The 21,761-nt window shown below is 43.6% G+C and overlaps 1 pseudogene; it reads left to right on the forward strand.

Moving 5' to 3' along the window:
- Positions 1-1,057: 1,057 nt before the first annotated feature.
- On the forward strand, positions 1,058-2,158 carry LOC142280605 (RNA-binding protein FXR1 pseudogene; annotated as a pseudogene).
- Positions 2,159-21,761: the final 19,603 nt, after the last annotated feature.

A 21,761-nucleotide genomic window follows, 5' to 3' on the forward strand; every position in this document is an offset into this window, starting at 1 on the left:
GTCTACGGAAGCCTCTTTTCCGCAAGAGGTTATACAGGTTCCCGGTGGGACATTGAGGTACACTGAGGAGGAGGTACCTCCACGTAAGGACAGTCCTGAGTTAGGGGTGACCAAAGATAATGGGGGACATGCCCAACTTAGCGACATGACCGTTAAAGTAACCAATGGTAGTGTGACCGTTGAAAACGGGAGAGCTCCAGACAAGGGGTCCGACACCTGGTTAAGTGGGGACGTGGTAGTCCAGAACATCAGGGGGACTGACGATGACTCCAGAATAGACACTGATGTTACTAAAGTGACAAATGAGTACAGTGACAGACTGATGAGCAAAGAGGGGAAATCCTCCTCCAGTTGCCGAAGGCGCAACAGGCACAGAAGGGCGAAGCAAGTTACAACCTCAGAAAATAAGGACCAGCTAGAGACAGTGTCGTGTATGTCTGCCCACAGTGCGGATTCCCTTCTAGAATCTGAGTGTACAGAGAAGTTTAAGAAAGGCACGTTGCCGATAGCAACCGCTAATGTAGAGTCGGACAGCAAAATCATGCAAAAGAAAGATGTGTCTGTGCTGGAACTGACACATTGTAACGACGGAATTCAGCAGGGTGAAATTGCAGGGAAAGAACCGACCAAAGGAGTAATGGCGGTGTCTTCTATAATTTCCAAGCATGAATCTGGTGGTCTGTCGGATGAAGGCGCTTTAGGAGATGACATACTACAGAGTAATCTAGGAGAAGTAAGCCTAGACAGTGTTGACGGAGCACAAATCCATAAATGTCCTGGTGAGCGGACCGGTAAGCTACCCAGTGGTGAGGTGTTGAATGTTGAAAATGGTGCCAAGATTCTGGGAAGAACAGAGTACCATGCTGAAGGGCGTGACACCCAGGCAGAGGGTGTCACTGCAGAGACCCAAGAGGAAGTAGGAGGGAATGCAGTGAAGTCCCAAGACACGGCTGGTGCTGAAAAAATGGAAAGAGCCTCTGAGGAAGAGGTGGAAATCGGACGTAAGGTCTCATCAGGAGCTGAGAACCTGACTGACTCAGTGGGTAAGACCAAGAATATGGAGGAAGACAAGAGACCTCAGGACCAGTCTAGTGTCCTTAACAGTGAAGGAAGCAAACCAGTCTTCAAGTGCTGGATAGACGTGCCGGAAGACTTAAGAGAAGCCTGTGCCAGTGAGAGGGTGCATGAGAGATTCCAGAAGGCAGTAGGGGCCTGTAAAGTGTACTTTGCCGCAGAGTCTAATCAGTTGGTGGTGTGCTCTTTTAGTGACGTCACAAAGAAGCGAGTGGCCATCCTAAGTGACATGCACCTCCGGTGTCTTCGTACGAAGTGGCTCATCACTGCCAAGAAGGATGCAGACGCCAGACGCTTGGCGCAGCTGACCACAGGGTTTCACGAGGTGGTGGTTGTGAAGACAACATTGATCGGGCTGGCATTGAGAGCGCTAAGAAATAACGTTAAGCAAGCCAGGGAGGTTCCAGGGGTTACAGCTGTACACTTCGAAAAAGACAGCGGAACCTTCCGTATCTATGGAAAGACTGCAGAAGCGGTGAAGACAGCTCGACGGTTATTGGAGTTTGTTGAAGAGAGCATTCAAGTGCCCAAAGAGATGGTCATGAGGCTTATTGGACGACATGGAAGAGCCATGCAGGAGATGGTTGATAAGACCGGCGTGACGAGAGTAAGAATAGATATTCATAATAAAGCCATGATACCCTGTGAAGTCGGCATGGTTCCCGGTGCCATTGCGGGAACGACAGAGTGTGTTGCCGATATGCGAGTCCTCCTAGACTACCGCCTGGGATACTTGGAAGACTTAAAACAGTTGAATTTAGAAAAACAGAGAATTGCGAGCCAACTCCGCCAAGTTGGTGTGGGATGGCGACCATATAGGGGTTATGGCCTCGAAGAGGAAGGTAGCCCACTCAATGAACGGGTTACCTCAGAGGGCGAAAGAAAGCCTGTTGATAAAGTGAGCCGGGGTCACAGAGGACCCGGATATTTGTCAGGCTATAGTACGGACTCTGAAGGGTCTCAGTCCTGCGAGACACAATCCGAAGGACTGAATGAAAGGAGTGCTGCATCATTAGCCAAAGACGCTGACAAGAAAGTACGCTATCCGAGACCCAGACGAAGATGCCCGGGAAGAAGAGCCCACGTGAGATCTGTGAACGGCTCATGCGGAGGTCCTAGTTATGGCGTCTCTTCTATCATCTCCCCGCGGAGGCCCCTCGATAGTGAGGCCCCTAGTGGTCAGGTTAGCTCAGGGACTGACAGGACGATGGTGCCAACTAAGGGAGGATCTCCCTCTGGCACAGACCTTGGGCGACAGCCTTGGTGGGATGGGTCTGGCCGGGGACCGTGTCTGAGTAGTGGGTTTCCTGCGCAGGGTTTGGTGACGGACGGTCCGGCGAGACCAGAAGCTCGAGGGTGTCCTGAGGGGCCCTCTTGCCTGTTAGCGCACTGTGGCCCGGTTGCCCTGTCTCCGGGCCCCTGTAGGGTATCGAGTGTTCAACCCTACAAGTTTGAACAGAGGGGGGGATATGTGACGTAGCAACCACCAACGTGGTAAATGGTCGCTATATGTCACAGTGGAGAAGGTATCTGCGATATCTAGACGAAAAAGGTTGCTATGGGACTTGTAGTCCACAAAGGTTTCTTGCTACACATAAGGGTCAGGTTCCCTTTAATAATCCCAAGGTGCTCTGCAGGGCTGAGATTCACAGACCTCCACCTGTGGGTGTGGCTCGAGGGGTTAAAGCAATCCAGTCTCAGAACCTGGGTGGAGTGTGTCTAGGGCAGTCTAGATAGAGACTAGCTCTAGACTTCCAGCGTGTGTGCTGGGAGAGAGTGAGAGCAGAGCAGAGCCGAGAGCTCTGCATGGAGCAACTTGTGTGGTGGCTGAGTACAGGGCTCCGATATTAAGTCTGAGCCGAGACTGAGGTGAGTGCAGCCAGACCAGGGCTGTAGGGCCGAATCTCTCCTGGAGGAGACACAGACCCAGTGGTCTGCAGAGGGCCCTGGGGCCGAGAAGGAACCTCAGCTAGAGGTGTCTGCTACCAGGTGCCAGAGAGTGAAGAAAGTGGTTAAACGTCCACTATGAACTTGTATTAGAGTCTGCTCTGTAAGCTGCAGAGCAGGAAGCCTGGAAAAGCTCCAGGCCTGCGTGGAGCGATTATAGGTCTGTGGATCCTCCTGGAACAGCCGAACGGGGCATCGTTAGACCGTCTCCTACGGCAAGGGGTGCCTGTGTGACGGGGACCCGTATGGTCGGTGCATAACCCGGCTGTGTTCCGGATGAATTTACATGTACAGCAAGGACAATAAAGCTGTTTGGATCGGACTATTTGAGTCACGGCGTCTTTGTAGTCCTGGGGGACCCCCACCCCGCTACAGGGGGTATTTAAACTTTTCGGCATTTTGAGGCGAAATTGTTCCTTTGGGGGGGTATTGCAACTTTTGGCCATTTTGAAGCGAAATTGTTCCTTTGGGGGGGCATTGCAACTTTTCGGCATTTTGAAGCGAAATTGTTCCTTTGGGGGGTATTGCAATTTCTTGCCATTTTGAGGCGAAATTGTTCCTTTGGGGGTATTGCAATTTCTTGCTATTTTGAGGCGAAATTGTTCCTTTGGGGGTATTGCAACTTTTGGCCATTTTGAAGCGAAATTGTTCCTTTCGGGGGGTATTTAAACTTTTCGGCATTTTGAGGCGAAATTATTCCTTTGGGGGGTATTGCAACTTTTGGCCATTTTGAAGCGAAATTGTTCCTTTGGGGGGGCATTGCAACTTTTCGGCATTTTGAAGCGAAATTGTTCCTTTGGGGGGGTATTGCAACTTTTGGCCATTTTGAAGCGATATTGTTCCTTTCGGGGGGTATTGCAACTTTTGACCATTTTGAAGCGAAATTGTTCCTTTGGGGGGGTATTGCAACTTTTCGGCATTTTGAAGCGAAATTGTTCCTTTGGGGGGGTATTGCAATTTTTTTCCATTTTGAGGCGAAATTGTTCCTTTGGGGGGGTATTGCAACTTTTGGCCATTTTGAAGCGAAATTGTTGCTTTCAGGGGGTATTGATACTTTTCGGCATTTTGAGGCGAAATTGTTCCTTTGGGGGGGTATTGCAACTTTTGGCCATTTTGAAGCAAAATTGTTCCTCTGGGGGGTATTGCAATTTTTTGCCATTTTGAGGCGGAATTGATCCTTTGGGGGGTATTGCAACTTTTGGCCATTTTGAAGCGAATTTGTTTCTTTTGGGGGGTATTGCAACTTTTGGCCATTTTGAAGCGAAATTGTTCCTTTCGGGGGGTATTGCAACTTTTCGGCATTTTGAGGCGAAATTGTTCCTTTGGGGGGTATTGCAACTTTTGGCCATTTTGAAGCAAAATTGTTCCTTTGGGGGGTATTGCAATTTTTTGCCATTTTGAGGCGGAATTGATCCTTTCGGGGGGTATTGCATATTTTGGCCATTTTGAAGCGAAATTGTTCCTTTCAGGGGGTATTGCAACTTTTGACCATTTTGAAGCGAAATTGTTCCTTTCGGGGGGTATTGCAACTTTTGACCATTTTGAAGCGAAATTGTTCCTTTGGGGGGGTATTGCAATTTTTTTCCATTTTGAGGCGAAATTGTTCCTTTGGGGGGGTATTGCAACTTTTGGCCATTTTGAAGCAAAATTGTTCCTTTGGGGGGTATTGCAATTTTTTGCCATTTTGAGGCGGAATTGATCCTTTCGGGGGGTATTGATACTTTTCGGCATTTTGAGGCGAAATTGTTCCTTTGGGGGGGTATTGCAACTTTTGGCCATTTTGAGGCGAATATGTTCCTTTCGGGGGGTATTGCAACTTTTGGCCATTTTGAAGCGAAATTGTTCCTTTCGGGGGGTATTGCAACTTTTCGGCATTTTGAGGCGAAATTGTTCCTTTGGGGGGGTATTGCAATTTTTTTTCCATTTTGAGGCGAAATTGTTCCTTTCGGGGGGTATTGAAACTTTTCGGCATTTTGAGGAGAAATTGTTCCTTTGGGGGGGTATTGCAACTTTTGGCCATTTTAAAGCGAATTTGTTACTTTCGGGGGGTATTGCAACTTTTGGCCATTTTGAAGCGAAATTGTTCCTTTCGGGGGGTATTTAAACTTTTCGGCATTTTGAGGCGAAATTGTTCCTTTGGGGGGGTATTGCAACTTTTGGCCATTTTGAAGCGAAATTGTTCCTTTGGGGGGGCATTGCAACTTTTCGGCATTTTGAAGCGAAATTGTTCCTTTGGGGGGTATTGCAATTTCTTGCTATTTTGAGGCGAAATTGTTCCTTTGGGGGTATTGCAACTTTTGGCCATTTTGAAGCGAAATTGTTCCTTTCGGGGGGTATTTAAACTTTTCGGCATTTTGAGGCGAAATTATTCCTTTGGGGGGTATTGCAACTTTTGGCCATTTTGAAGCGAAATTGTTCCTTTGGGGGGGCATTGCAACTTTTCGGCATTTTGAAGCGAAATTGTTCCTTTGGGGGGGTATTGCAACTTTTGGCCATTTTGAAGCGAAATTGTTCCTTTCGGGGGGTATTGCAACTTTTGACCATTTTGAAGCGAAATTGTTCCTTTGGGGGGGTATTGCAACTTTTCGGCATTTTGAAGCGAAATTGTTCCTTTGGGGGGGTATTGCAATTTTTTTCCATTTTGAGGCGAAATTGTTCCTTTGGGGGGGTATTGCAACTTTTGGCCATTTTGAAGCGAAATTGTTCCTTTCAGGGGGTATTGATACTTTTCGGCATTTTGAGGCGAAATTGTTCCTTTGGGGGGTATTGCAACTTTTGGCCACTTTGAAGCAAAATTGTTCCTCTGGGGGGTATTGCAATTTTTTGCCATTTTGAGGCGGAATTGATCCTTTGGGGGGTATTGCAACTTTTGGCCATTTTGAAGCGAATTTGTTTCTTTTGGGGGGTATTGCAACTTTTGGCCATTTTGAAGCGAAATTGTTCCTTTCGGGGGGTATTGCAACTTTTCGGCATTTTGAGGCGAAATTGTTCCTTTGGGGGGTATTGCAACTTTTGGCCATTTTGAAGCGAAATTGTTCCTTTGGGGGGGCATTGCAACTTTTCGGCATTTTGAAGCGAAATTGTTCCTTTGTTGGGTATTGCAATTTCTTGCCATTTTGAGGCAAAATTGTTCCTTTGGGGGGGTATTGCAATTTCTTGCTATTTTGAGGCGAAATTGTTCCTTTGGGGGGGTATTGCAACTTTTGGCCATTTTAAAGCGAAATTGTTCCTTTCGGCGGGTATTTAAACTTTTCGGCATTTTGAGGCGAAATTGTTCCTTTGGGGGGGCATTGCAACTTTTCGGCATTTTGAAGCGAAATTGTTCCTTTGGAGGGGTATTGCAACTTTTGGCCATTTTGAAGCGAAATTGTTCCTTTCGGGGGTATTGCAACTTTTCGGCATTTTGAGGCGAAATTGTTCCTTAAGGGGGGTATTGCAACTTTTGGCCATTTTGAAGCGAAATTGTTCCTTTGGGGGGGTATTGCAACTTTTCGGCATTTTGAGGCGAAATTGTTCCTTTGGGGGGGTATTGCAGTTTCTTGCCATTGTGAAGCGAAATTGTTCCTTTGGGGGGGTATTTAAACTTTTCAGCATTTTCAGGCGAAATTGTTCCTTTGGGGGGGTATTGCAACTTTTGACCATTTTGAAGCGAAATTGTTCCTTTCGGGGGGTATTGCATATTTTGGCCATTTTGAAGCGAAATTGTTCCTTTCAGGGGGTATTGCAACTTTTGACCATTTTGAAGCGAAATTGTTCCTTTCGGGGGGTATTGCAACTTTTGACCATTTTGAAGCGAAATTGTTCCTTTGGGGGGGTATTGCAATTTTTTTCCATTTTGAGGCGAAATTGTTCCTTTGGGGGGGGTATTGCAACTTTTGGCCATTTTGAAGCAAAATTGTTCCTTTGGGGGGTATTGCAATTTTTTGCCATTTTGAGGCGGAATTGATCCTTTCGGGGGGTATTGATACTTTTCGGCATTTTGAGGCGAAATTGTTCCTTTGGGGGGGTATTGCAACTTTTGGCCATTTTGAGGCGAATATGTTCCTTTCGGGGGGTATTGCAACTTTTGGCCATTTTGAAGCGAAATTGTTCCTTTCGGGGGGTATTGCAACTTTTCGGCATTTTGAGGCGAAATTGTTCCTTTGGGGGGGTATTGCAATTTTTTTTCCATTTTGAGGCGAAATTGTTCCTTTCGGGGGGTATTGAAACTTTTCGGCATTTTGAGGAGAAATTGTTCCTTTGGGGGGGTATTGCAACTTTTGGCCATTTTAAAGCGAATTTGTTACTTTCGGGGGGTATTGCAACTTTTGGCCATTTTGAAGCGAAATTGTTCCTTTCGGGGGGTATTTAAACTTTTCGGCATTTTGAGGCGAAATTGTTCCTTTGGGGGGGTATTGCAACTTTTGGCCATTTTGAAGCGAAATTGTTCCTTTGGGGGGGCATTGCAACTTTTCGGCATTTTGAAGCGAAATTGTTCCTTTGGGGGGGTATTGCAACTTTTGGCCATTTTGAAGCGAAATTGTTCCTTTCGGGGGGTATTGCAACTTTTGACCATTTTGAAGCGAAATTGTTCCTTTGGGGGGGTATTGCAACTTTTCGGCATTTTGAAGCAAAATTGTTCCTTTGGGGGGGTATTGCAATTTTTTTCCATTTTGAGGCGAAATTGTTCCTTTGGGGGGGTATTGCAACTTTTGGCCATTTTGAAGCGAAATTGTTCCTTTCAGGGGGTATTGATACTTTTCGGCATTTTGAGGCGAAATTGTTCCTTTGGGGGGTATTGCAACTTTTGGCCACTTTGAAGCAAAATTGTTCCTCTGGGGGGTATTGCAATTTTTTGCCATTTTGAGGCGGAATTGATCCTTTGGGGGGTATTGCAACTTTTGGCCATTTTGAAGCGAATTTGTTTCTTTTGGGGGGTATTGCAACTTTTGGCCATTTTGAAGCGAAATTGTTCCTTTCGGGGGGTATTGCAACTTTTCGGCATTTTGAGGCGAAATTGTTCCTTTGGGGGGTATTGCAACTTTTGGCCATTTTGAAGCGAAATTGTTCCTTTGGGGGGGCATTGCAACTTTTCGGCATTTTGAAGCGAAATTGTTCCTTTGTTGGGTATTGCAATTTCTTGCCATTTTGAGGCAAAATTGTTCCTTTGGGGGGGTATTGCAATTTCTTGCTATTTTGAGGCGAAATTGTTCCTTTGGGGGGGTATTGCAACTTTTGGCCATTTTAAAGCGAAATTGTTCCTTTCGGCGGGTATTTAAACTTTTCGGCATTTTGAGGCGAAATTGTTCCTTTGGGGGGGTATTGCAACTTTTGGCCATTTTGAAGCGAAATTGTTCCTTTGGGGGGGCATTGCAACTTTTCGGCATTTTGAAGCGAAATTGTTCCTTTGGAGGGGTATTGCAACTTTTGGCCATTTTGAAGCGAAATTGTTCCTTTCGGGGGTATTGCAACTTTTCGGCATTTTGAGGTGAAATTGTTCCTTAAGGGGGGTATTGCAACTTTTGGCCATTTTGAAGCGAAATTGTTCCTTTGGGGGGGTATTGCAACTTTTCGGCATTTTGAGGCGAAATTGTTCCTTTGGGGGGGTATTGCAGTTTCTTGCCATTTTGAAGCGAAATTGTTCCTTTGGGGGGGTATTTAAACTTTTCAGCATTTTCAGGCGAAATTGTTCCTTTGGGGGGGTATTGCAACTTTTGACCATTTTGAAGCGAAATTGTTCCTTTGGGGGGGTATTGCAATCTTTTTTCCATTTTGAGGCGAAATTGTTCCTTTGGGAGGGTATTGCAACTTTTGGCTATTTTGAAGCGAAATTGTTCCTTTGGGGGGGTATTGCAACTTTTCGGCATTTTGAAGCGAAATTGTTCCTTTGGGGGGTATTGCAATTTTTTCCATTTTGAGGCGAAATTGTTCCTTTGGGGGGGTATTGCAACTTTTGGCCATTTTGAAGCGAAATTGTTCCTTTCGGGGGGTATTGCAACTTTTCGGCATTTTGAGGCGAAATTGTTCCTTTAGGGGGGTATTGCAACTTTTGGCCATTTTGAAGCGAAATTGTTCCTTTGGGGGGTATTGCAACTTTTGGCCATTTTGAAGCGAAATTGTTCCTTTCTGGTGGTATTGTCAACTTTTCGGCATTTTGAGGCAAAATTGTTCGTTTGGGGTGGTATTGCAATTTCTTGCCATTTTTAGGCGAAATTGTTCCTTTGGGGGGTATTGCAACTTTTGGCCATTTTGAAGCGAAATTGTTCCTTTCGGGGAATATTGCAACTTTTCGGCATTTTAAGGCAAAATTGTTCCTTTGGGGGGTATTGCAACTTTTGGCCATTTTGAAGCGAAATTGTTCCTTTCGGGGGGTATTGCAACTTTTCGGTATTTTGAGGCGAAATTGTTCCTTTCGGGGGGTATTGATACTTTTCGGCATTTTGAGACGAAATTGTTCCTTTGGGGGGGTATTGCAACTTTTGGCCATTTTGAAGCGAATTTGTTCCTTTCGGGGGGTATTGCAACTTTTGGCCATTTTGAAGCGAAATTGTTCCTTTCGGGGGGTATTTAAACTTTTCGGCATTTTAAGGCGAAATTGTTCCTTTGGGGGGGTATTGCAACTTTTGGCCATTTTGAAGCGAAATTGTTCCTTTGGGGGGGCATTGCAACTTTTCGGCATTTTGAAGCGAAATTGTTCCTTTGGGGGGTATTGCAATTTCTTGCCATTTTGAGGCGAAATTGTTCCTTTGGGGGGTATTGCAATTTCTTCCTATTTTGAGGCGAAATTGTTCCTTTGGGGGGTATTGCAACTTTTGGCCATTTTGAAGCGAAATTGTTCCTTTCGGGGGGTATTTAAACTTTTCGGCATTTTGAGGCGAAATTGTTCCTTTGGGGGGGTATTGCAACTTTTGGCCATTTTCAAGCGAAATTGTTCCTTTGGGGGGGCATTGCAACTTTTCGGCATTTTGAAGCGAAATTGTTCCTTTGGGGGGGTATTGCAACTTTTGGCCATTTTGAAGCGAATTTGTTCCTTTCGGGGGGTATTGCAACTTTTGGCCATTTTGAAGCGAAATTGTTCCATTCGGGGGGTATTGCAACTTTTCGGCATTTTGAGGCGAAATTGTTCCTTTGGGGGGGTATTGATACTTTTCGGCATTTTGAGGCGAAATTGTTCCTTTGGGGGGGTATTGCAACTTTTGGCCATTTTGAAGCTAATTTGTTCCTTTCGGGGGGTATTGCAACTTTTGGCCATTTTGAAGCGAAATTGTTCCTTTCGGGGGGTATTTAAACTTTTCGGCATTTTAAGGCGAAATTGTTCCTTTGAGGGGGTATTGCAACTTTTGGCCATTTTGAAGCGAAATTGTTCCTTTGGGGGGGCATTGCAACTTTTCGGCATTTTGAAGCGAAATTGTTCCTTTGGGGGGTATTGCAATTTCTTGCCATTTTGAGGCGAAATTGTTCCTTTCGGGGGTATTGCAATTTCTTGCTATTTTGAGGCGAAATTGTTCCTTTGGGGGTATTGCAACTTTTCGGCATTTTGAAGCGAAATTGTTCCTTTCGGGGGGTATTTAAACTTTTGGCCATTTTGAAGCGAAATTGTTCCTTTCGGGGGGTATTGCAACTTTTGACCATTTTGAAGCGAAATTGTTCCTTTGGGGGGGAATTGCAACTTTTCGGCATTTTGAAGCGAAATTGTTCCTTTGGGGGGGTATTGCAATTTTTTTTCCATTTTGAGGCGAAATTGTTCCTTTGGGGGGGTATTGCAACTTTTGGCCATTTTGAAGCGAAATTGTTCCTTTCAGGGGGTATTGATACTTTTCGGCATTTTGAGGCGAAATTGTTCCTTTGGGGGGGTATTGCAACTTTTGGCCATTTTGAAGCAAAATTGTTCCTCTGGGGGGTATTGCAATTTTTTGCCATTTTGAGGTGGAATTGATCCTTTCGGGGGGTATTGATACTTTAAGGCATTTTGAGGCGAAATTGTTCCTTTGGGGGGTATTGCAACTTTTGGCCATTTTGAAGCGAATTTGTTTCTTTTGGGGAATATTGCAACTTTTGGCCATTTTGAAGCGAAATTGTTCCTTTCGGGGGGTATTGCAACTTTTCGGCATTTTGAGGCGAAATTGTTCCTTTGGGGGGGTATTGCAACTTTTGGCCATTTTGAAGCGAAATTGTTCCTTTGGGGGGGCATTGCAACTTTTCGGCATTTTGAAGCGAAATTGTTCCTTTGTTGGGTATTGCAATTTCTTGCCATTTTGAGGCGAAATTGTTCCTTTGGGGGGGTATTGCAATTTCTTGCTATTTTGAGGCGAAATTGTTCCTTGGGGGGGGTATTGCAACTTTTGGCCATTTTGAAGCAAAATTGTTCCTCTGGGGGGTATTGCAATTTTTTGCCATTTTGAGGCGGAATTGATCCTTTCGGGGGGTATTGATACTTTAAGGCATTTTGAGGCGAAATTGTTCCTTTGGGGGGTATTGCAACTTTTGGCCATTTTGAAGCGAATTTGTTTCTTTTGGGGGGTATTGCAACTTTTGGCCATTTTGAAGCGAAATTGTTCCTTTCGGGGGGTATTGCAACTTTTCGGCATTTTGAGGCGAAATTGTTCCTTTGGGGGGGTATTGCAACTTTTGGCCATTTTGAAGCGAAATTGTTCCTTTCGGGGGGTATTGCAACTTTTGGCCATTTTGAAGCGAAATTGTTCCTTTCGGGGGGTATTGCAACTTTTGACCATTTTGAAGCGAAATTGTTCCTTTGGGGGGGTATTGCAACTTTTCGGCATTTTGAAGCGAAATTGTTCCTTTGGGGGGGTATTGAAATTTTTTTCCATTTTGAGGCGAAATTGTTCCTTTGGGGGGGTATTGCAACTTTTGGCCATTTTGAAGCGAAATTGTTCCTTTCAGGGGGTATTGATACTTTTCGGCATTTTGAGGCGAAATTGTTCCTTTGGGGGGGTATTGCAACTTTTGGCCATTTTGAAGCAAAATTGTTCCTCTGGGGGGTATTGCAATTTTTTGCCATTTTGAGGCGGAATTGATCCTTTCGGGGGGTATTGATACTTTAAGGCATTTTGAGGCGAAATTGTTCCTTTGGGGGGTATTGCAACTTTTGGCCATTTTGAAGCGAATTTGTTTCTTTTGGGGGGTATTGCAACTTTTGGCCATTTTGAAGCGAAATTGTTCCTTTCGGGGGGTATTGCAACTTTTCGGCATTTTGAAGCGAAATTGTTCCTTTGTTGGGTATTGCAATTTCTTGCCATTTTGAGGCGAAATTGTTCCTTGGGGGGGTATTGCAATTTCTTGCTATTTTGAGGCGAAATTGTTCCTTTGGGGGGGTATTGCAACTTTTGGCCATTTTAAAGCGAAATTGTTCCTTTCGGGGGGTATTGCAACTTTTGACCATTTTGAAGCGAAATTGTTCCTTTGGGGGGGTATTGCAATTTTTTTTCATTTTGAGGCGAAATTGTTCCTTTCGGGGGGTATTGATACTTTTCGGCATTTTGAGGCGAAATTGTTCCTTTGGGGGGGTAGTGCAACTTTTGGCCATTTTGAAGCAAAATTGTTCCTTTGGGGGGTATTGCAATTTTTTGCCATTTTGAGGCGGAATTGATCCTTTCGGGGGGTATTGATACTTTTCGGCATTTTGAGGCGAAATTGTTTCTTTGGGGGGGTATTGCAACTTTTGGCCATTTTGAAGCGAAATTGTTCCTTTGGGGGGGCATTGCAACTTTTCGGCATTTTGAAGCGAAATTGTTCCTTGGGGGGTATTGCAATTTCTTGCCATTTTGAGGCGAAATTGTTCCTTTGGGGGGTATTGCAATTTCTTGCTATTTTGAGGCGAAATTGTTCCTTTGGGGGGGTATTGCAACTTTTGGCCATTTTAAAGCGAAATTGTTCCTTTCGGGGGGTATTTAAACTTTTCGGCATTTTGAGGCGAAATTGTTCCTTTGGGGGGGTATTGCAACTTTTGGCCATTTTGAAGCGAAATTGTTCCTTTGGGGGGGTATTGCAACTTTTGGCCATTTTGAATCGAAATTGTTCCTTTGGGGGGGCATTGCAACTTTTCGGCATTTTGAAGCGAAATTGTTCCTTTGGGGGGTATTGCAATTTCTTGCTATTTTGAGGCGAAATTGTTCCTTTGGGGGGTATTGCAACTTTTGGCCTTTTTGAAGCGAAATTGTTCCTTTCGGGGGGTATTTAAACTTTTCGGCATTTTGAGGCGAAATTGTTCCTTTGGGGGGGTATTGGAACTTTTGGCCATTTTGAAGCGAAATTGTTCCTTTGGGGGGACATTGCAACTTTTCGGCATTTTGAAGCGAAATTGTTCCTTTGGGGTGGTATTGCAACTTTTGACCATTTTGAAGCGAAATTGTTCCTTTGGGGGGGTATTGCAACTTTTCGGCATTTTGAAGGGAAATTGTTCCTTTGGGGGGTATTGCAATTTTTTTCCATTTTGAGGCGAAATTGTTCCTTTGGGGGGGTATTGCAACTTTTCGGCATTTTGAGGCGAAATTGTTCCTTTGGGGTGGTATTGCAATTTTTTGCCATTTTGAGGCGAAATTGTTCCTTTGGGGGGTATTGCAACTTTTGACCATTTTGAAGCGAAATTGTTCCTTTCGGGCGGAATTGAAACTTTTCGGCATTTTAAAGCGAAATTGTTCCTTTGGGGGTGTATTGCAATTTTTTCCATTTTGAGGCGAAATTGTTCCTTTGGGGGGGTATTGCAACTTTTGGCCATTTTGAAGTGAAATTGTTCCTTTCGGAGGGTATTGCAACTTTTGGCCATTTTGAAGTGAAATTGTTCCTTTCTGGGGGTATTGCAACTTTTCGGCATTTTGAGGCAAAATTGTTCCTTTGGGGGGGTATTGCAATTTCTTGCCATTTTGAGGCGAAATTGTTCCTTTGGGGGGGTATTGCAATTTTTTTTTCCATTTTGAGGCGAAATTGTTCCTTTGGGGGGGTATTGCAACTTTTGGCCATTTTGAAGCGAAATTGTTCCTTCGGGGGGTATTGCAATTTTTTGCCATTTGAAGCGAAATTGTTCCTTTGGGGGGGTATTGCAACTTTTCGGCATTTTGAAGCGAAATTGTTCCTTTGGGGGGGTATTGCAATTTTTTTTCCATTTTGAGGCGAAATTGTTCCTTTGGGGGGTATTGCAACTTTTGGCCATTTTGAAGCGAAATTGTTCCTTTGGGGGGGTATTGCAATTTTTTTTCCATTTTGAGGCGAAATTGTTCCTTTGGGGGGGTATTGCAACTTTTGGCCATTTTGAAGCGAAATTGTTCCTTTGGGGGGGTATTGCAACTTTTCGGCATTTTGAAGCGAAATTGTTCCTTTGGGGGGTATTACAATTTTTGGCCATTTTTAGGCGAAATTGTTCCTTTGGGGGGTATTGCAACTTTTGGCCATTTTGAAGCGAAATTGTTCCTTTGGGGGGGTATTGCAACTTTTGTCCATATTGAAGCGAAATTGTTCCTTTGGGGGGGTATTACAATTTTTGGCCATTTTGAAGCGAAATTGTTCCTTTCGGGGGGTATTGCAACTTTTCGGCATTTTGAGGCGAAATTGTTCCTTTGGGGGGTATTGCAACTTTTCGGCATTTTGAGGCGAAATTAATCCTTTGGGGGGGTATTGCAATTTTTTTTTCATTTTGAGGCGAAATTGTTCCTTTGGGGGGGTATTGCAACATTTCGGCATTTTGAGGCGAAATTGTTCCTTTGGGGTGGTATTGCAATTTTTTGCCATTTTGAGGCGAAATTGTTCCTTTGGGGGGGGTATTGCAACTTTTGGCCATTTTGATGCGAAATTGTTCCTTTGGGGGGGTATTGCAATTTTTTGCCATTTTGAGGCGAAATTGTTCCTTTGGGGAGGTATTGCAACTTTTGGCCATTTTGAAGCTAAATTGTTCCTTTCTGGGGGTATTGCAACTTTTCGGTATTTTGAGGCGAAATTGTTCCTTTCTGGGGGTATTGCAACTTTTCAGCATTTTGAGGCGAAATTGTTCCTTTGGGGGGGAATTGCAATTTCTTGCCATTTTGAGGCGAAATTGTTCCTTTGGGGGGGTATTTAAACTTTTCGGCATTTTCAGGCAAAATTGTTCCTTTGGAGGGGGTATTGCAATTTTTTTCCATTTTGAGGCGAAATTGTTCCTTTGGGGGGGTATTGCAACTTTTGGCCATTTTGAAGCGAAATTGTTCCTTTGGGGGGGTATTGCAATTTTTTGCCATTTGAGGCGAAATTGTTCCTTTGGGGGGTATTGCAACATTTGGCCATTTTGAAGCGAAATTGTTCCTTTCAGGGGGTATTGCAACTTTTCGGCATTTTGAGGCGAAATTGTTCCTTTGGGGGGGTATTGCAATTGTTTTTTCATTTTGAGGCGAAATTGTTCCTTTGGGGGGTATTGAAACTTTTGGCCATTTTGAAGCGAAATTGTTCCTTTGGGGGGGTATTACAATTTTTGGCCATTTTGAGGCGAAATTGTTCCTTTGGGGGGGTATTGCAACTTTTGGCCATTTTGAAGCGAAATTGTTCCTTTGGGGGGGTATTACAATTTTTTTCCATTTTGAGGCGAAATTGTTCCTTTGGGGGGGTATTGCAACTTTTGGCCATTTTGAAGCGAAATTGTTCCTTTGGGGGGGGTATTGCAACTTTTGTCCATATTGAAGCGAAATTGTTCCTTTAGGGGGGTATTAATATTTTTGGCCATTTTTAGGCGAAATTGTTCCTTTGGGGGGGTATTGCAATTTTTTGCCATTTGAGGCGAAATTGTTCCTTTGGGGGGTATTGCAACTTTTCGGCATTTTGAGGCGAAATTGTTTCTTTGGGGTGGTATTGCAACTTTTTGCCATTTTGAGGCGAAATTGTTCCTTTGGGGGGTATTGCAACTTTTGGCCATTTTGATGCGAAATTTTTCCTTTGGGGGGGTATTGCAATTTTTTGCCATTTTGAGGCGAAATTGTTCCTTTGGGGAGGTATTGCAACTTTTGGCCATTTTGAAACGAAATTGTTCCTTTCGGGGGATATTGCAACTTTTCAGCATTTTGAGGCGAAATTGTTCCTTTGGGGGGGTATTGCAACTTTTGGCCAGTTTGAAGCGAAATTGTTCCTTTGGGGGGTATTGCAATTTTTTGCCATTTTGAGGCGAAACTGTTCCTTTGGGGGGTTATTGCAACTTTTGTCCATATTGAAGCGAAATTGTTCCTTTGGGGGGGTATTACAATTTTTTGCCATTTTTAGGCGAAATTGTTCCTTTGGGGGGTATTGAAACGTTTGGCCATTTTGAAGCGAAATTGTTCCTTTGGGGGGGTATTGCAACTTTTGACCATTTTGAAGCGAAATTGTTCCTTTGGGGGGTATTGCAATTTTTTGCCATTTTGAGGCGAAATTGTTCCTTTGGGGAGGTATTGCAACTTTTGGCCATTTTGAAACGAAATTGTTCCTTTCGGGGGATATTGCAACTTTTCAGCATTTTGAGGCGAAATTGTTCCTTTGTGGGTTTTGCAATTTTTTACCATTTTGAGGCGAAATTGTTCCTTTGGTGGGGTTTTGCAACTTTTGGCCATTTTGAAGCGAAATTGTTCCTTTGGGGGGGTATTACAATTTTTGGCCATTTTGAGGCGAATTTGTTCCTTTGGGGGGGTATTGCAACTTTTGGCCATTTTGAAGCGAAATTGTTCCTTTGGGGGGGTATTGCAACTTTTCGGCATTTTGAAGTGAAATTGTTCCTTTGGGGGGGTATTGCAATTTTTTTCCATTTTGAGGCGAAATTGTTCCTTTGGGGGGGTATTGCAACTTTTGGCCATTTTGAAGCGAAATTGTTCCTTTGGGGGGGTATTGCAACTTTTGGCCATTTTGAAGCGAAATTGTTCCTTTCGGGGGGTATTGCAACTTTTCGGCATTTTGAGGCGAAATTGTTCCTTTGGGGTGGTATTGCAATTTTTTGCCATTTTGAGGCGAAATTGTTCCTTTGGGGGGGTATTGCAACTTTTCGGCATTTTGAGGCGAAATTGTTCCTTTGGGGGGGTATTGCAACTTTTGGCCATTTTGAAGCGAAATTGTTCCTTTGGGGGGGTATTGCAACTTTTGTCCATATTGAAGCGAAATTGTTCCTTTGGGGGGGTATTACAATTTTTGGCCATTTTTAGGCGAAATTGTTCCTTTGGGGGGGTATTGCAACTTTTCATCATTTTGAGGCGAAATTGTTCCTTTGGGGTGGTATTGCAATTTTTTGCCATTTTGAGGCGAAATTGTTCCTTTGGGGGGGTATTGCAACTTTTGGCCATTTTGAAGCGAAATTGTTCCTTTGGGGGGTATTGCAATTTTTTGCCATTTTGAGGCGAAATTGTTCCTTTGGGGAGGTATTGCAACTTTTGGCCATTTTGAAACGAAATTGTTCCTTTCGGGGGATATTGCAACTTTTCAGCATTTTGAGGCGAAATTGTTCCTTTGTGGGTTTTGCAATTTTTTACCATTTTGAGGCGAAATTGTTCCTTTGGGGGGGTATTGCAACTTTTGGCCATTTTGAAGCGAAATTGTTCCTTTGGGGGGTATTGCAATTTTTTGCCATTTTGAGGCGAAATTGTTCCTTTGGGGAGGTATTGCAACTTTTGGCCATTTTGAAACGAAATTGTTCCTTTCGGGGGATATTGCAACTTTTCAGCATTTTGAGGCGAAATTGTTCCTTTGTGGGTTTTGCAATTTTTTACCATTTTGAGGCGAATTTGTTCCTTTGGGGGGGTATTGCAACTTTTGGCCATTTTGAAGCGAAATTGTTCCTTTGGGGGGGTATTGCAATTTTTTTCCATTTTGAGGCGAAATTGTTCCTTTGGGGGGGTATTGCAACTTTTGGCCATTTTGAAGCGAAATTGTTCCTTTGGGGGGGTATTGCAACTTTTGTCCATATTGAAGCGAAATTGTTCCTTTGGGGGGGTATTACAATTTTTGGCCATTTTTAGGCGAAATTGTTCCTTTGGGGGGTATTGCAACTTTTGGCCATTTTGAAGCGAAATTGTTCCTTTCGGGGGGTATTGCAACTTTTCGGCATTTTGAGGCGAAATTGTTCCTTTGGGGGGGTATTGCAACTTTTGGCCATTTTGAAGCGAAATTGTTCCTTTCGGGGGGTATTGCAACTTTTCGGCATTTTGAGGCGAAATTGTTCCTTTGGGGGGGTATTGCAACTTTTGGCCATTTTGAAGCGAAATTGTTCCTTTCGGAGGGTATTGCAACTTTTCGGCATTTTGAGGCGAAATTGTTCCTTTGGGTTGGTATTACAATTTTTGGCCATTTTTAGGCGAAATTGTTCCTTTGGGGGGGTATTGCAATTTTTTGCCATTTGAGGCGAAATTGTTCCTTTGGGGGGTATTGCAACTTTTGGCCATTTTGAAGCGAAATTGTTCCTTTCGGGGGGTATTGCAACTTTTCGGCATTTTGAGGCGAAATTGTTCCTTTGGAATGTTATTGCAACTTTTTGCCATTTTGAGGCGAAATTGTTCCTTTGGGGGGTATTGCAACTTTTTGTCATTTTGATGCGAAATTTTTCCTTTGGGGGGTATTGCAATTTTTTGCCATTTTGAGGCGAAATTGTTCCTTTGGGGAGGTATTGCAACTTTTGGCCATTTTGAAACGAAATTGTTCCTTTCGGGGGATATTGCAACTTTTCAGCATTTTGAGGCGAAATTGTTCCTTTGGGGGGGTATTGCAACTTTTGGCCAGTTTGAAGCGAAATTGTTCCTTTGGGGGGGTATTGCAATTTTTTGCCATTTTGAGGCGAAACTGTTCCTTTGGGGGGGTATTGCAACTTTTGACCATATTGAAGCGAAATTGTTCCTTTGGGGTGGTATTGCAATTTTTTGCCATTTTGAGGCGAAATTGTTCCATTGGGGGGGTATTGCAACTTTTGACCATTTTGAAGCGAAATTGTTCCTTTGGGGGGTATTGCAATTTTTTGCCATTTTGAGGCGAAATTGTTCCTTTGGGGAGGTATTGCAACTTTTGGCCATTTTGAAACGAAATTGTTCCTTTCGGGGGATATTGCAACTTTTCAGCATTTTGAGGCGAAATTGTTCCTTTGTGGGTTTTGCAATTTTTTACCATTTTGAGGCGAAATTGTTCCTTTGGGGGGGTATTGCAACTTTTGGCCATTTTGAAGCGAAATTGTTCCTTTGGGGGGGTATTACAATTTTTGGCCATTTTGAGGCGAATTTGTTCCTTTGGGGGGGTATTGCAACTTTTGGCCATTTTGAAGCGAAATTGTTCCTTTGGGGGGGTATTGCAACTTTTCGGCATTTTGAAGCGAAATTGTTCCTTTGGGGGGGTATTGCAATTTTTTTCCATTTTGAGGCGAAATTGTTCCTTTGGGGGGGTATTGCAACTTTTGGCCATTTTGAAGCGAAATTGTTCCTTTGGGGGGGTATTGCAACTTTTGTCCATATTGAAGCGAAATTGTTCCTTTGGGGGGGTATTACAATTTTTGGCCATTTGAGGCGAAATTGTTCCTTTGGGGGGTATTGCAACTTTTTGCCATTTTGATGCGAAATTTTTCCTTTGGGGGGGTATTGCAATTTTTTGCCATTTTGAGGCGAAATTGTTCCTTTGGGGAGGTATTGCAACTTTTGGCCATTTTGAAACGAAATTGTTCCTTTCGGGGGATATTGCAACTTTTCAGCATTTTGAGGCGAAATTGTTCCTTTGGGGGGGTATTGCAACTTTTGGCCAGTTTGAAGCGAAATTGTTCCTTTGGGGGGGTATTGCAATTTTTTGCCATTTTGAGGCGAAACTGTTCCTTTGGGGGGGTATTGCAACTTTTGACCATATTGAAGCGAAATTGTTCCTTTGGGGGGGTATTACAATTTTTGGCCATTTTTAGGCGAAATTGTTCCTTTGGGGGGTATTGAAACTTTTGGCCATTTTGAAGCGAAATTGTTCCTTTGGGGGGGTATTGCAACTTTTCGGCATTTTGAGGCGAAATTGTTCCTTTGGGGTGGTATTGCAACTTTTGGCCATTTTGAAACGAAATTGTTCCTTTGGGGGGGTATTGCAATTTTTTGCCATTTTGAGGCGAAATTGTTCCTTTGGGGAGGTATTGCAACTTTTGGCCATTTTGAAACGAAATTGTTCCTTTCGGGGGATATTGCAACTTTTCAGCACTTTGAGGCGAAATTGTTCCTTTGTGGGTTTTGCAATTTTTTACCATTTTGAGGCGAAATTGTTCCTTTGGGGGGGTATTGCAACTTTTGGCCATTTTGAAGCGAAATTGTTCCTTTGGGGGGGTATTACAATTTTTGGCCATTTTGAGGCGAATTTGTTCCTTTGGGGGGGTATTGCAACTTTTGGCCATTTTGAAGCGAAATTGTTCCTTTGGGGGGGTATTGCAACTTTTCGGCATTTTGAAGCGAAATTGTTCCTTTGGGGGGGTATTGCAATTTTTTTCCATTTTGAGGCGAAATTGTTCCTTTGGGGGGGGTATTGCAACTTTTGGCCATTTTGAAGCGAAATTGTTCCTTTGGGGGGGTATTGCAACTTTTGTCCATATTGAAGCGAAATTGTTCCTTTGGGGGGGTATTACAATTTTTGGCCATTTTTAGGCGAAATTGTTCCTTTGGGGGGGTATTGCAATTTTTTGCCATTTGAGGCGAAATTGTTCCTTTGGGGGGTATTGCAACTTTTGGCCATTTTGAAGCGAAATTGTTCCTTTCGGGGGGTATTGCAACTTTTCGGCATTTTGAGGCGAAATTGTTCCTTTGGGGGGGTATTGCAACTTTTGGCCATTTTGAAGCGAAATTGTTCCTTTCGGGGGGTATTGCAACTTTTCGGCATTTTGAGGCGAAATTGTTCCTTAAGGGTGGTATTGCAATTTTTTGCCATTTTGAGGCGAAATTGTTCCTTTGGGGGGGTATTGCAACTTTTCGGCATTTTGAAGCGAAATTGTTCCTTTGGGGGGGTATTGCAATTTTTTTCCATTTTGAGGCGAAATTGTTCCTTCTGGGGGGTATTGCAACTTTTGGCCATTTTGAAGCAAAATTGTTCCTTTGGGGGGGTATTGCAACTTTTGTCCATATTGAAGCGAAATTGTTCCTTTGGGGGGGTATTACAATTTTTGGCCATTTTTAGGCGAAATTGTTCCTTTGGGGGGGTATTGAAACTTTTGGCCGTTTTGAAGCGAAATTGTTCCTACGGGGGGTATTGCAACTTTTCGGCATTTTGAGGCGAAATTGTTCCTTTGGGGTGGTATTGCAATTTTTTGCCATTTTGGGGCGAAATTGTTCCTTTGGGGGGGTATTGAAACTTTTGGCCATTTTGAAGCGAAATTGTTCTTTTGGGGGGTATTGCAATTTTTTGCCATTTTGAGGCGAAATTGTTCCTTTGGGGAGGTATTGCAACTTTTGGCCATTTTGAAACGAAATTGTTCCTTTCGGGGGATATTGCAACTTTTCAGCATTTTGAGGCGAAATTGTTCCTTTGTGGGTTTTGCAATTTTTTACCATTTTGAGGCGAAATTGTTCCTTTGGGGGGGTATTGCAACTTTTGGCCATTTTGAAGCGAAATTGTTCCTTTGGGGGGGTATTGCAACTTTTGTCCATATTGAAGCGAAATTGTTCCTTTGGGGGGGTATTACAATTTTTGGCCATTTTTAGGCGAAATTGTTCCTTTGGGGGGTATTGCAACTTTTGGCCATTTTGAAGCGAAAATGTTCCTTTCGGGGGGTATTGCAACTTTTCGGCATTTTGAGGCGAAATTGTTCCTTTGGGGGGGTATTGCAACTTTTG

The sequence above is a fragment of the Anomaloglossus baeobatrachus genome, unplaced genomic scaffold, assembly GCF_048569485.1.
Source record: "Anomaloglossus baeobatrachus isolate aAnoBae1 unplaced genomic scaffold, aAnoBae1.hap1 Scaffold_460, whole genome shotgun sequence".
Lineage (NCBI taxonomy): Eukaryota > Metazoa > Chordata > Amphibia > Anura > Aromobatidae > Anomaloglossus > Anomaloglossus baeobatrachus.